This window comes from the organism of the source record quoted next, unplaced genomic scaffold, assembly GCF_019419815.1.
Source record: "Pyrus x bretschneideri cultivar Hongxiangsu unplaced genomic scaffold, Pyrus_bretschneideri_v1 Contig7, whole genome shotgun sequence".
NCBI lineage: Eukaryota > Viridiplantae > Streptophyta > Magnoliopsida > Rosales > Rosaceae > Pyrus > Pyrus x bretschneideri.
Genome location: NW_025999809.1, coordinates 6,747,765 through 6,759,483, shown reverse-complemented (window position 1 = coordinate 6,759,483; position 11,719 = coordinate 6,747,765). Strand labels below are relative to the sequence as shown.

At 37.0% G+C, this 11,719-nt stretch overlaps 1 pseudogene; it reads left to right on the top strand.

Annotated features, from left to right (window-relative positions):
* Nucleotides 1-9,846: 9,846 nt before the first annotated feature.
* LOC103957352 lies at nucleotides 9,847-11,546 on the top strand (annotated as a pseudogene).
* The last annotated feature ends 173 nt before the right edge of the window (nucleotides 11,547-11,719 follow it).

Here is an 11,719-nt window from a genome sequence, read left to right as displayed (position 1 = left end):
CAGAGATCTTTCGGAAGCCATGCAAAGTAGTCCTGTGGAAGATCAAAGCTCTTCGGTAAAGAAAATAACAAAAATTGAAAAAAATCAAAACTTTAAATTACAACTAAATTAAGCAATGTCAATAATTAAAGGTTCAAAATTTGACCTAAAGGATCAAAGTTCAAAATGAATATGGGTGCTTACGGCTAATTGTCATAATGAAAGATATAAATTTTGGACCATTGGGTTGCATGTAAATTCATTTCCACAGAGTTTATAAAATACGACAGTTTATAGCATTAGTTGAATAACATGATTGAAAGATTTAAAACTGATACATTCAATTTTTATGTCTAAAACATACAAATACAACCACGAATTGACCCACAGTCTTTGCTATGTAACATACAAATACAACCTCTATCTTGAAAATTCAATAAAGAAAAGAGAATTCAGAAACCAAGCCCATCAATCAATTCATAAAATCCAAGGAAAACTAATGAAAATGACTTGAAAATTTTAAGTTTTAATGATAAGGATAAAATAAAGAAGTAAAGTGAATAGTAACAGGTTTGACTTTTTAGTGTAAAAATATGATTTTTCGTTACAGTGAATAGTACCGTGAGCTTTTCGTTAAAATTCCCTAAAATCAATTGCTAATCACAAAATTACCCGCCCAGTTCGGCAGTAAAACTCACCAGGAACCCATACTTTTCTGCGTTTAAATTTTTCTTTGAATTTTGGGTTGGCGTTGTTCTCTTCGTTAATAAACTACGGGCTTGATCAAGATCCGTAAAACTCCCACTTCAATTTTACAAAAGCTGCACAGAGAAACAAAGAGTAAATTGAAGATATGGTCCTTAATTTTAACTCAATTGGAGCAATGGTTTTTCAACTAAAAATTCATTATTATTGGTCCCTCAACTCCTCAAAACGTGCAGCTACGGTCCCTCAACTAAAAATTCATTACCATTGGTCCCTCAACTTTAATTCAACTGGAGAAATAATCCCTTAACATTAACCCAATTGTAGCAATGATCATTCCAACATAACTCGTTTTGACAAAATTTTTGACGTAGTTAACAAAAATGACCATAATTACACACTTTGATGAATTAAGGGACCCTTATTATATAAATGGTTATCCCAACTTAACTTATTTTGACAAAATTTTGATGAAATTAATAAAAATAATTATAGCTACACATTTTGATAAGTTGAGGGACTAATGGTAATGAATTTTTAGTTGAGGAACCATTGCTTCAATTTGATTAAAGTTGAAAGACCATTGCTACAATTTACTCAAACAAAAAACTACAAAACAAAGTCTCACAAAGGGGCACAACGACAACAAAGTTGCAACAAAGGTGATATAGAACACTCCCTCTTTGATGAGTCAAAGAAGAACCTCTGCTTTTGCGATAACCCTATCGCACAACAACGATTTCGACCTTTTTTTCCAGCAAACGTTAGAAACCGCGACCCAAAAATGAAATTTATAGGTATCCAATCCTTTCCAACTAAAAAAAACACACTGGCTAATTCACTTGGGCAAAGAAAGATGGGAAAATCAGAAGCGGCGAAAGAGCAAGCTTTGAGACAAAAAGAAAAGCAAGCCAAAAGTAGGCAAGATCAGTGAGACAATCAAAGAAAACCCTAAGGTATGTTTGTTTGCCTTTATTTGCATTTCTTGGACTGGACTAGACTAAATGATAGTCCAGTCTGGTGTTTGTTATTTACACGGACAAGAATTAATGAGACTAAAGGGGACTCGCCCCGATTGAACGCCTCGCTAGCTGTTCTTAGCGAGAACCCTCGATTTCGAGCAGACTCCTAGTTCCGTCTTCTCTCGCAGTTGATCCAACCATCATCTTCTCCTTCGCACCGTCGCCATCTCCCTTCTCCTTCACGACTTCGCGCCCTCTCCCTTGGGCTTTCACCTTCACCATCCCACCCAAAAGCTAAACCCATAGCCCGAACAAAAACTGATAAAGAGTCCACCGACTCCCTCTGGCGGACACGGCCATGGTTATTGCTTCAACCGCAGCTCCCGCTCCTTTTATGTTTTTTTTTTTTTTTTTGGTTCTGTTCTGGGGTGTGTTTGGTTGGTGAGAAAATATGGAATTCAAGAGAGAGTTTTGGCCTTTTTATATTTTTTAGGGTTTTTTTATTGTTTTTGTTACTTGGGTCTGGGAAATACACGGTATTTCTATGTGGGTTTTAGAGATTTTGGTGATTTCTTAGGGCTTGTTTGGTATTTTATTTGAAATTTTTTATCATTTCTCAAAACATTTCTTAAGAACATTTATTGAAAACGATATTCTTTAAGACTCAAAAACTTGATGGGTTTGCGATTTAAAATTTTTAAATCTTACGACTTAAACTAGACAAAGAAATTTAAAAAGAGGAGGTCGCAAGAGAGGGAGAAAGAAGAGAGAAGAGGAAAGAAAGTAAGAGATGATTGAAGGAAAAAGAAAGAAGAGAGAGAATCGAACAAGATAGAGAGGAAGATGAGTGAAAGAAATAACCAAGAGAATGAAGAAAACGGATTGGAGGAGAGATGAAAAAGGTAAAAAAAAAAAAAAAGAAAAAGGAGAGAAAAAGAAGAAAAGAGATAGAGAGAGATAGATTTGGAGTGAGAGGGGAGGAGGGAGAGAAAAAAAAAGGAGTGAGTTTTAAGTTTAAAAACTGTAAAAACTCATTTTTTATGTTTTAAGAAAATAAACTGTATTTTTTAGTTAGTCTTGAGTTCAGTTTTTGAAAATAGTCATACCAAACAAGTTTTTAAGGCCTAAAATTTGAAAATTGTTTATGAGTTTAAAAAGTTGGATTCAAGTAGAGTACCAAACAGACTCTTAGTTTTTCTCTACTTTTCCAGCAACCAACCCGAAAATTCAGTTTTTCTCCATTGTGGGCACTAATGTTCTTTCTGTGAAAGTTTATGAATGGAAAGGGAAAATAGTGAGAATTGTTGGATGATTAATTAGTTAAACCATTTTGAAATTGAAAGGAGGAGATATATCATGTAAATGAATGCTCTGGAGTTAAGAATATATTTATAAGTTTGAGCTTTCAGCTGGGTTGAGTCAAGTATCATTTGAAGGTTTTCTCACTTTTAGTATCTCGTTGTGCAATATAAACGTCTTTATGCTGCGATTGCAGGTTACTTGTTATCTTTTGCTTGATTAACTTGATAAATTATGTGGACCGAGGAACAATAGCAAGTAATGGTGTCAATGGGAGCCCCGAAACTTGTACAGATAGTGATATATGCACGACTGGTACTGGGATTCAGTAAGATACTAAGAACTATTTGATGGTTTCCTTGTTTCTCTGGCTTTTCATATTTGTTTGTGTTCATGCATTGCTTGATTCCATTTATTTGAATGTGCTGAGTTTGCAGGTTTTCACATATAATCATGTTCTAGATGCTATGGTACAAAAACATTATTGAGATTTCTGAAATAAACAAATGTTCATCCGTATCAATTTGTTATGGATATAAAAGTTTCACTTGATTTCTAAGAGCACCATATTTGAGATGTTGCCAAATTTGTTCTCCGATTAATATACTTAGCTATGGTGTGTGAAACATATCCACCAACTACAGCCTGCAGCAGTGTTGAGACTTTAAGGTTGAGGCAGTTGGGGGATTATCTGCATTTTATCCAATTTTAACCAATTTCTGTTTTGTTTACTACACGATGCTTACAACATGCAGTCTTTTGATCTGAGTATCTAACATCATGATTAATCTTTCTCAGTATGAGCTTCCACCTGGGGTGGAGTCTAACGCAGGAAAAATGGGTTCATTGTCTCCGGAACAACAACAACAAGTAATAAAGCTCCAACAAATGCTTCGGTGAGATCAAATTTAGCCATCGTAGCAGAGCCATAAATGGCAGTTTTGATGCAGCAAGTTGTTATATGTGCAGGCACCAACTTGATTGCTAGAGCAACAAAAGGCGTGATATTGATTCAATCGATTTTGATTGTTTGTAACAGTATGTTCACTTGAGGAGTCGATTTAGAGGATCTGCAGTGCAGGAGTACTATCGTATTCGTGTAGCCTACACAAGCTTGTGTTTTAATCTAGTCAGTAAATTAGTTAGAATAGAAAAATTTTGTCTGTATCACAACATTTAAATTTACATTCCCTCAGCTAAAATTTGTTGCTTCACTTTTGACAATCCTTTGCTCCAAACGTTGTGTACTTTGCCTGAGGTATATTCATGATCTCTTCCTTTTGCATATTGTTATTGGTTTTCTTCAAACTAGTTGGAGCAAGCAGTTTACGAGCTCAAATCCAAATGTAGCAATGATCAAGGCTCGGCTATCCATTTGCCATTGCGCCTCACGCATCATTGTGGTCTTGGGATTGAATGCAATCAAACCAAAGGTGAATAATTAAGAAAAGCATTCTAAACCCCGTCAATTGTTAGGAAAACACCTTTGTTATATTGATGTTTGGAGCAATACTACTCTTGAATCATGTATGTTTCTTTCGTTGGCAAGAAATTTGATTTTTGTATTTTTTATTGAGTCATACTCTCATCTAATATTATTAATTTTGATAATATATTTAAATAAAAAGAAATGAAAATAGAACAATAATTTAGTCCGACACTGCACCAAACGCTTCATTAAGTTAGTCCAGCTTAGTCTAGTCTAAGCCAGTCCAGCTTAGTCCCTAAAGCTAGTCCAATTCGAGATAATCCGGTGCAACAAACGCACCCTAAAAGAAGAACCAACGAAATCATAGCAGGAGACCTGGTGATGATAGATGAGTAGCCTAGGAGAGCAATTCCGTCATTTAACTGTGCAACAAAGAGAAAAAACGCTTGTTCAAAAACCAAACGAAGGGTATTTTCGTCCGTTCACTGTCCGTGAACAGTAAACGCTGGTTTGGATTTTAGTATAGGAATAATAATTTGGCTTAAACCAATATGCAGAGAAATCTTCTAAAAGGTTTCTTGATGTTTCTTTGGGAAGCCTTACGAGATTTAACTTTAATTATCCTATGGTTCCTCCACAAATCTTAATTTTTTTTTCCTAATTAATTTTTTCCCGACCCTCCATCCCCAATTTGTTTTTTCCTGACACCCATACACTCATCCCTTCGCTCTTCCCACCCCTCTTTCACTCACTCTCCCATCCCCAAATTCTAAATCCAAACAAATAAATAATGAAATTTTAGACAAGAGAAGCTTACCAAAGGAAGGATGCTAAGCTGGAGATCGAGAGAGATCGCTGGAGAACGAGAGAGATAAATGGCTTCTTTCAGATCTGGGTCAAGAGGTCGTCGGGGTTCAAAAATGGCGTGCGAGAGTGAAAGTGTGAGGAAGGCAAGAGAAAGGAGGGCAATGTTGGCAAATTGAAAAATTCATTAAACCAATTTACTGTTCACCCATGTTTTTCAATAAGTTGGTTTTTTTAAGCTGCTTTTTGCAGCTTCAAAATTTTGGGTTTTTTTCATTATAAACTTTGAAATAAAGCTGATTCAAACACCAAAAACTCTCATAACTTTTTTTGATACTCAATTTTTTTAAAATCACCTCAATACTAAACCAAGGGCTTAATTTAAGGGATTACATCAAAGCTAAAAACAAAGGATAAATGAGGTGTTGGCAAAAGCTGCCATCCTTTGTTGACAAAAGCTGCCATCCTTTGTTTTTCCAAAAAAATAAGGTGCCATCCTTTGTTGACAAAATAGGTCAACGCTTTGTTGACAAAATATGTCAACGCTTTGTTGACAAAAGGTGCCTGATTTTATATCTCATATCTGCACTCCAATAAAACATAATCCTAGTAAGTAGTAATATATACGGTACTCTTCTTGTGGTACTTTCGTGCAGCTGAGCCCCTCTTTTCCTAGGAGTTTCGAACCTGAAATTTCTGGGAAAATTCATGTTCCACTGTATTCCTTAGCTCAATCTCTGTATAAATTAAGCTTATTCCACACATCTTATCTTCCATCTTTCCATATAGTTAAAGCAGTTTCGACAACATTTTTCAGTCACCATCCACGCTATGAAGCTAGTGATGCTTATTCTCTTGATCATTTTCACAGCCAAATTTCCGTCTGATCATGTAGCAGCGGCTGCTCGACCTCTAGGAGGCACGATGAAGCCGAAGAATTTTGGTCCAAAGACGGCGTTTTTACCACAACAAAAAGGTCAAACGCCACCCACGGGCCCCAATCCACGCTGTCCTAGGAAGCCAGGCCATTGCTAGATCATCACAAGCACCTGCTCCAAGAAAATCACGAGAAAGCAATGAAACTGTTGGAAGTCCAAAGCAAAATGAATGCCAAAAGGAATAGGCCAATGGTTGAAATTGTTGGCTGCACAACTATCTTTTACAGCTAGCATGTTTTTAATCTTTCTGCCGGCTACCTTGTTTTTCTACAGCAGCAGCTATGCTTGCCCTTTTACGTAGATAGCACTTAAAGCTATGTTTTAGGATATCTTGTAAAATCTATATAAGAGAGAAATGTATCGTTAGTATTTTCAAGTGTGTATTTTTCCAGAAGCTTGCTGCTTCGTTCTGTCCAGCTTCGTAAAGAGAGAAACAAGTGAGGTGTGACCTATCACCCACGTAATTGATATTGAGTTAGCAGACTGCCAATCCCAACAGAAACGCGCATAATTTGGTGATATATATAGTTCTAAGATCATCTCCAAATAATATGTTAAATATAGTATGTATACAAGTGCTAAATCTTCTTATTTTCCAATGAACGTGTCAAATATTTATTTTGTTATTTTATTGGGCCTAAAGTTACATTAACTATTAAAAAATAATTAAAATTAGTTTTATTTTGTATTCTATTGGTTGTTAATGGGACTCATGCATTAAAAACTTAAATTAAATCTATTTGACTCCTACTTTGTTTGCTGTCAAAAAAGACAGCTAGAAAATAAGGAGTCAAATAACTCACATGTCACATCATATATGACGATATATTGGAGAACACTTGAATGCCTTTTAATCCTATTTAACATATTTAGCATCTCCCTTGGAGATGGTCTAAGTAGACAGATTTGGAAAAAGTTCATGCAGATGTTTATCATTTATATTTTTATTCTTGGCCGTGTATGTATATTTTGGTCGTATACTGTATTTTATTAGGTCTCCTCATCTCTATATTTAGGTTTTGTGCATTGACTCGCATTTCTCTACATATTGACAATTATAATAATCCAACGATGTAAGACATGACACATCAGCTACAATCAAGTTTTATGTTTAAAAAATTGAATTTCCAAATTGACAATTAACTGTTGCCGTTAGTTTGCGCATGCCTTCTCTTCGCGTTTTTCTTCTTTCACTATTATCTGATCTCCCTTCTTTGTGGCTGGATAAAAATTTCTCATGGTGAGGATATTAATACAACTAATCCTATTTAGTGAAATAAGGTTTTGTCGTTGTTTGGTTGGAAGATTAATCTTCAAATTAATCAAATCAAGTTACTCTTTCTCATATATCAGCTGGTCACTTCGTTGTGTTGTTTTTATTTATTTTTTATTTTTATTTTGTTTGTTAATATCATCACCATAGGCCCGTGATATTTTTAATTTTAATAGAAAAAAATCCCAAAAAAAATTTAGATCTTGTAAGTTTGAAAAGCCCCACTTTGCTCATGTTTGGAATGCAAGTATGATGTATATCTCCCTATAACCCTAGTTTCTGCTACAAACCCATATCAATTTCAGGTAATTGGTTCTCCGCTATTATCCTTTTGGGTTCCCAGTTCTTTGGGTCAACCCATTGGGTTAGAAGGCCCATTGTCCTTATCTCCGTTTCATTTACGTTTGCTGAACTGCTAGGTTTCCGTTTCTGTAATAAACAATACTTGCTACTCAAAGATGAGTACAAATTCTTACTCAAAATTCTTATTGTGCTTTAATCACAAAGCTTTGTACTTATAATCAGAACCGTTCATACTATGAATCACATTGGTGATGATCATTTTTGTAAAAAGTAAATTAAAACTAAGATTATTTAGTCAATTTATTGAAGCAGATATATAGACCGTTAATAATGCTTTTACCAATACCGTTTTTTTTTTTTTTTTTTTTAAGCTGTTGATAACTAAACGACCTTAGTTTTAAAGGAAAACTAACAAAAAGTCCGAAAAAACTTTAGTTTTAATGAAAAATGACAAATAAAGGTGTAAGTGAATAGTACTAGGAAAGGTAAAAATGTGGTTTTTTGTTAAAAATGAAAATACTAGGAGTGTTTCGTTAAAACTCCCTATTTTTTAATTGATTTTTTGCAAAGGCAATCTTTGTAGGATGATTTATAATATGAACGGTTCTAATTATAAAACACAAAGTTCTATAAATTGACAACAAATAATTTTGAGAAATTTTGAGTAGGAATCCTACATATCGTTTAGTAGGAAAACATTTTTCTTGTGTAATTGGCATGAGTAGTATTAAACCTTTTTCTTTTCCCATTTGAGGCTTATGAGAGCAAGTCCACCGGGAGTGGATTGCCCGACACCCAGCACCCAAAACCAACTAGCCCCCAGCCAAATCACTCCACCCCAGTCTAATAGGCTGACACCTAGCCCAAGCCAGGTAAGAGACCGGCCCAGAATCAACAGACCCAACAACTGGGCCATCTGACGTCAGTCGGGCCATCCACGTTGTCGATGTCAACGCCAGCTCTTCCCATAACCTTCAACCTCCGTCGAAGGACTTGAACACCTTGCGAGTGACCTTGGTCCTGCTACGCACGATCAACGCGTTGCAGAGCAAGATCTTGGTGCAAAGCTCCTCGAGGCTGAGATTCTAGGAGGTTGATTTCGGGTTCTCTGAGCTTTAAACGAGGACGGTGAGCTTGGCGTCGAGGTTAGCAGCAGACAACACCATGACCAGCTACGGAGGAGCTTGGCGGTGCGAGGCGGGAGTTACTGAAAAAGTAAAGAGGGAGGGCTTGGAGGTGAGAGAGATGGCAGGGTTTGAGAAAAAATGGGGAGTAGAAAAATATCAAAAATTAATAATATTTTTTTATAAAGTCATAAATTACAAATAAAATTATTATTATTTTATAATAAAAAATAATAATATTTTAATAAAATTGAATAGGCTATTTTTTGTTAGGGGTGAAGATACATTTGACATATTACTGTTTATTGGAGTCTATCATTGTTCACTAAGTGGATTAAATAGGCTTGGTGCTGACATATTTTTTTAGGGGTGGATTTGCTCTGAAGGAATATTCAAGTTTTGTTTATTCTTCTCTCAGCGGACAGACCCATCAATTCTCTGCCTGGATTTGGAATTGGATTCTCTCTGAGGCAACCCCTTAGGATCTTCTTGACCGGTGTTAGTGGACCGTTGGATTTTTATCCAACAGTTACAAACAGAGGTACTATAAAAGTTATAATAATTATAGTATCCAATGGTCCACTAACCCCGATTAAGAGGATGCCGAGGGTTTGCCCCTGGGAGGATCCAATTCCCCTGGATTTTGGACTTTTTCCGAGCCAATTTTGTGCTTCCAGAAACTCCATCAGCTTTAATTAAGCAATAAACTGGGGGTTTTTATATTTTATTTTTTATTTTATATGAATATGAAGTATCCTCAGGATCTGCCAATTGGGTAAGTCTAAATGTCTAAACTCTTTCGAGTTTCATCGTCGCTTTTGTGGTTTAAGTATATTTTTAGGAAGTGGGTAAGTTTTGTGTAGATATGTTTCCCCATAATGCGTTCAAAGTTCGGAACTTTAACTGTGATTCGAGTAGTAGCTTGATCCGGTCGTCAAGTTTTGCGAAAAGATTGCGAATTTCTGTAGTGGGAGTAAGAGAGCTGTATTGTGAATTTCTCTAGTTTTAGCAGTTTTGTGTTGTTTGAGATGGTTGTGGAAGTAGAAGAGAGGTTAAGATGGGTGAGAAATTTTGGGTGAATGATGAAGAAGACAAGGTCGTGGTTGAGTCAGTACTAGGTACCGAGGGTGCCGGTTCTTGATCTCACTGGCTTCCGAAAATATTTTGTCAGATTTGATTAGGCCGCGGGGTAAATTGGGTGTGCAGCAGGGGCTGTGCCAGCTTGTCAACGGGTCGAATTGGAATTATGCCATTTTCTGGCAGGCTGTTAGCTCGAAATCTGGTGGATCTGCCTTGGGTTGGGGTGATGGGCATTGCAGGGATACCAAGGATGGTGGAGCTGGGGACGCGAATTCTAGTCGGGATAGTAGTTTGGAGGCAGTGCAGAATAACGAAGAGGTGAAGAAGCGGGTGGTCGAGAAGCTCCACGCATGTTTTGGCGGTTTACATGCGGATAATTATGCAAGGAGGTTGGATGGGGTGTCAGATGTGGAGATGTTTTATCTCACTTCAATGTGTTATGCATTTCAACTTGATTCGATTTCACACTGTGGTCCTGCAGAGTCTTATAACTCCAGAAAATCAATTTGGGTTTCAGATGCAGGTAGTTGTTTACATCATTACCAGTCGAGATCATTTTTAGCAAGATTGGCTGGGTTTCAGACCGTGGTGTTTGTACCAATGAAATCAGGAGTTGTGGAACTTGGTTCGGTCAAGTCAACTTCGGAAGAACAAAGTTATGTGGATATGGTCAGAAGTGCATTTGGGGAATCTAGTCCTATTCAGCCAAAGGCATCTCCAATGATATTTGGACGTGAACTAAGTCTCGGGGGTCCAAAGTCACAATCCGTTAACATTTCCTTTACCCCGAAAGTAGAAGAAGATTTTGCACGTCCTCCAGAGTCGTTTGAATTACAATCAGTAGGTACTTCAAATGGATTTCCAAGTGAGGGTGGTGAAGTAAAACTGTTTCCTCAAATGAACCAGCTGATGGTTGACGGATTCAATACCCAGACAAGGGTTTCAAGTTCGGAGCTGCTTAAGGATGAGTCATCGACACAAGTGGATGAGCAAAAACCCAGAAAGAGAGGGAGAAAGCCTTCCAATGGGAGAGAAGAACCATTGAATCACGTGGAAGCAGAGCGGCAGAGGCGCGAGAAGCTTAACCAGAGGTTCTATGCACTAAGAGCTGTTGTTCCTAACATATCGAAGATGGATAAAGCCTCTCTTCTTGGTGATCCCATTACCCATATCACCGATCTCCAGATGAAGATCAGAGTCATTGAAACTGAAAAGCAGATGGTTAACAACAAGGGAAAGCAGTTGCCAGTTCCAGAGATTGATTTTCAGGAACGCCACGAGGATGCAATTGTCAGGATGAACTGCCCATTGGATTCTCACGCGGTTTCTGATGTCATCCGAGCACTAAGGGAACATAAAATTGTACCTCAAGAGTCTAATGTTTCCATAACAGACAATGATAAGGTTATTCATACATTCTCCATTCAAACTCAAGGTGGTGATGCTGAGAAGTTAAGGGAGAAGCTGGTGGCCTTTCTTTCAAAATGATCCGACTGTCACTTGTATCTGTATGCATCTGCCTGATAGAATTGTGGGGTTTCTTATCGACTAACTGATTATGTCGCATTAATGATTTGTTATATAACTTCATATTTAGTTTATTGGATGAAGTTGTTTCGTTAATATATGCAAAGGATCTCATGTTAATTTTGAACATGTTTGGAAGATCCACTGAACCTATGTTATGAGTTTATCTCACTACTTGGCTTTCTTTGAAAGGCTTTTAAGTTGCTGTTTTACAGTTTATGCATGCATGTTTGGATGAATTGGCCCCTAGGCAGCTCCCTATTAAGGGGAGATTCGTACGCGTGACTTGGTCACGT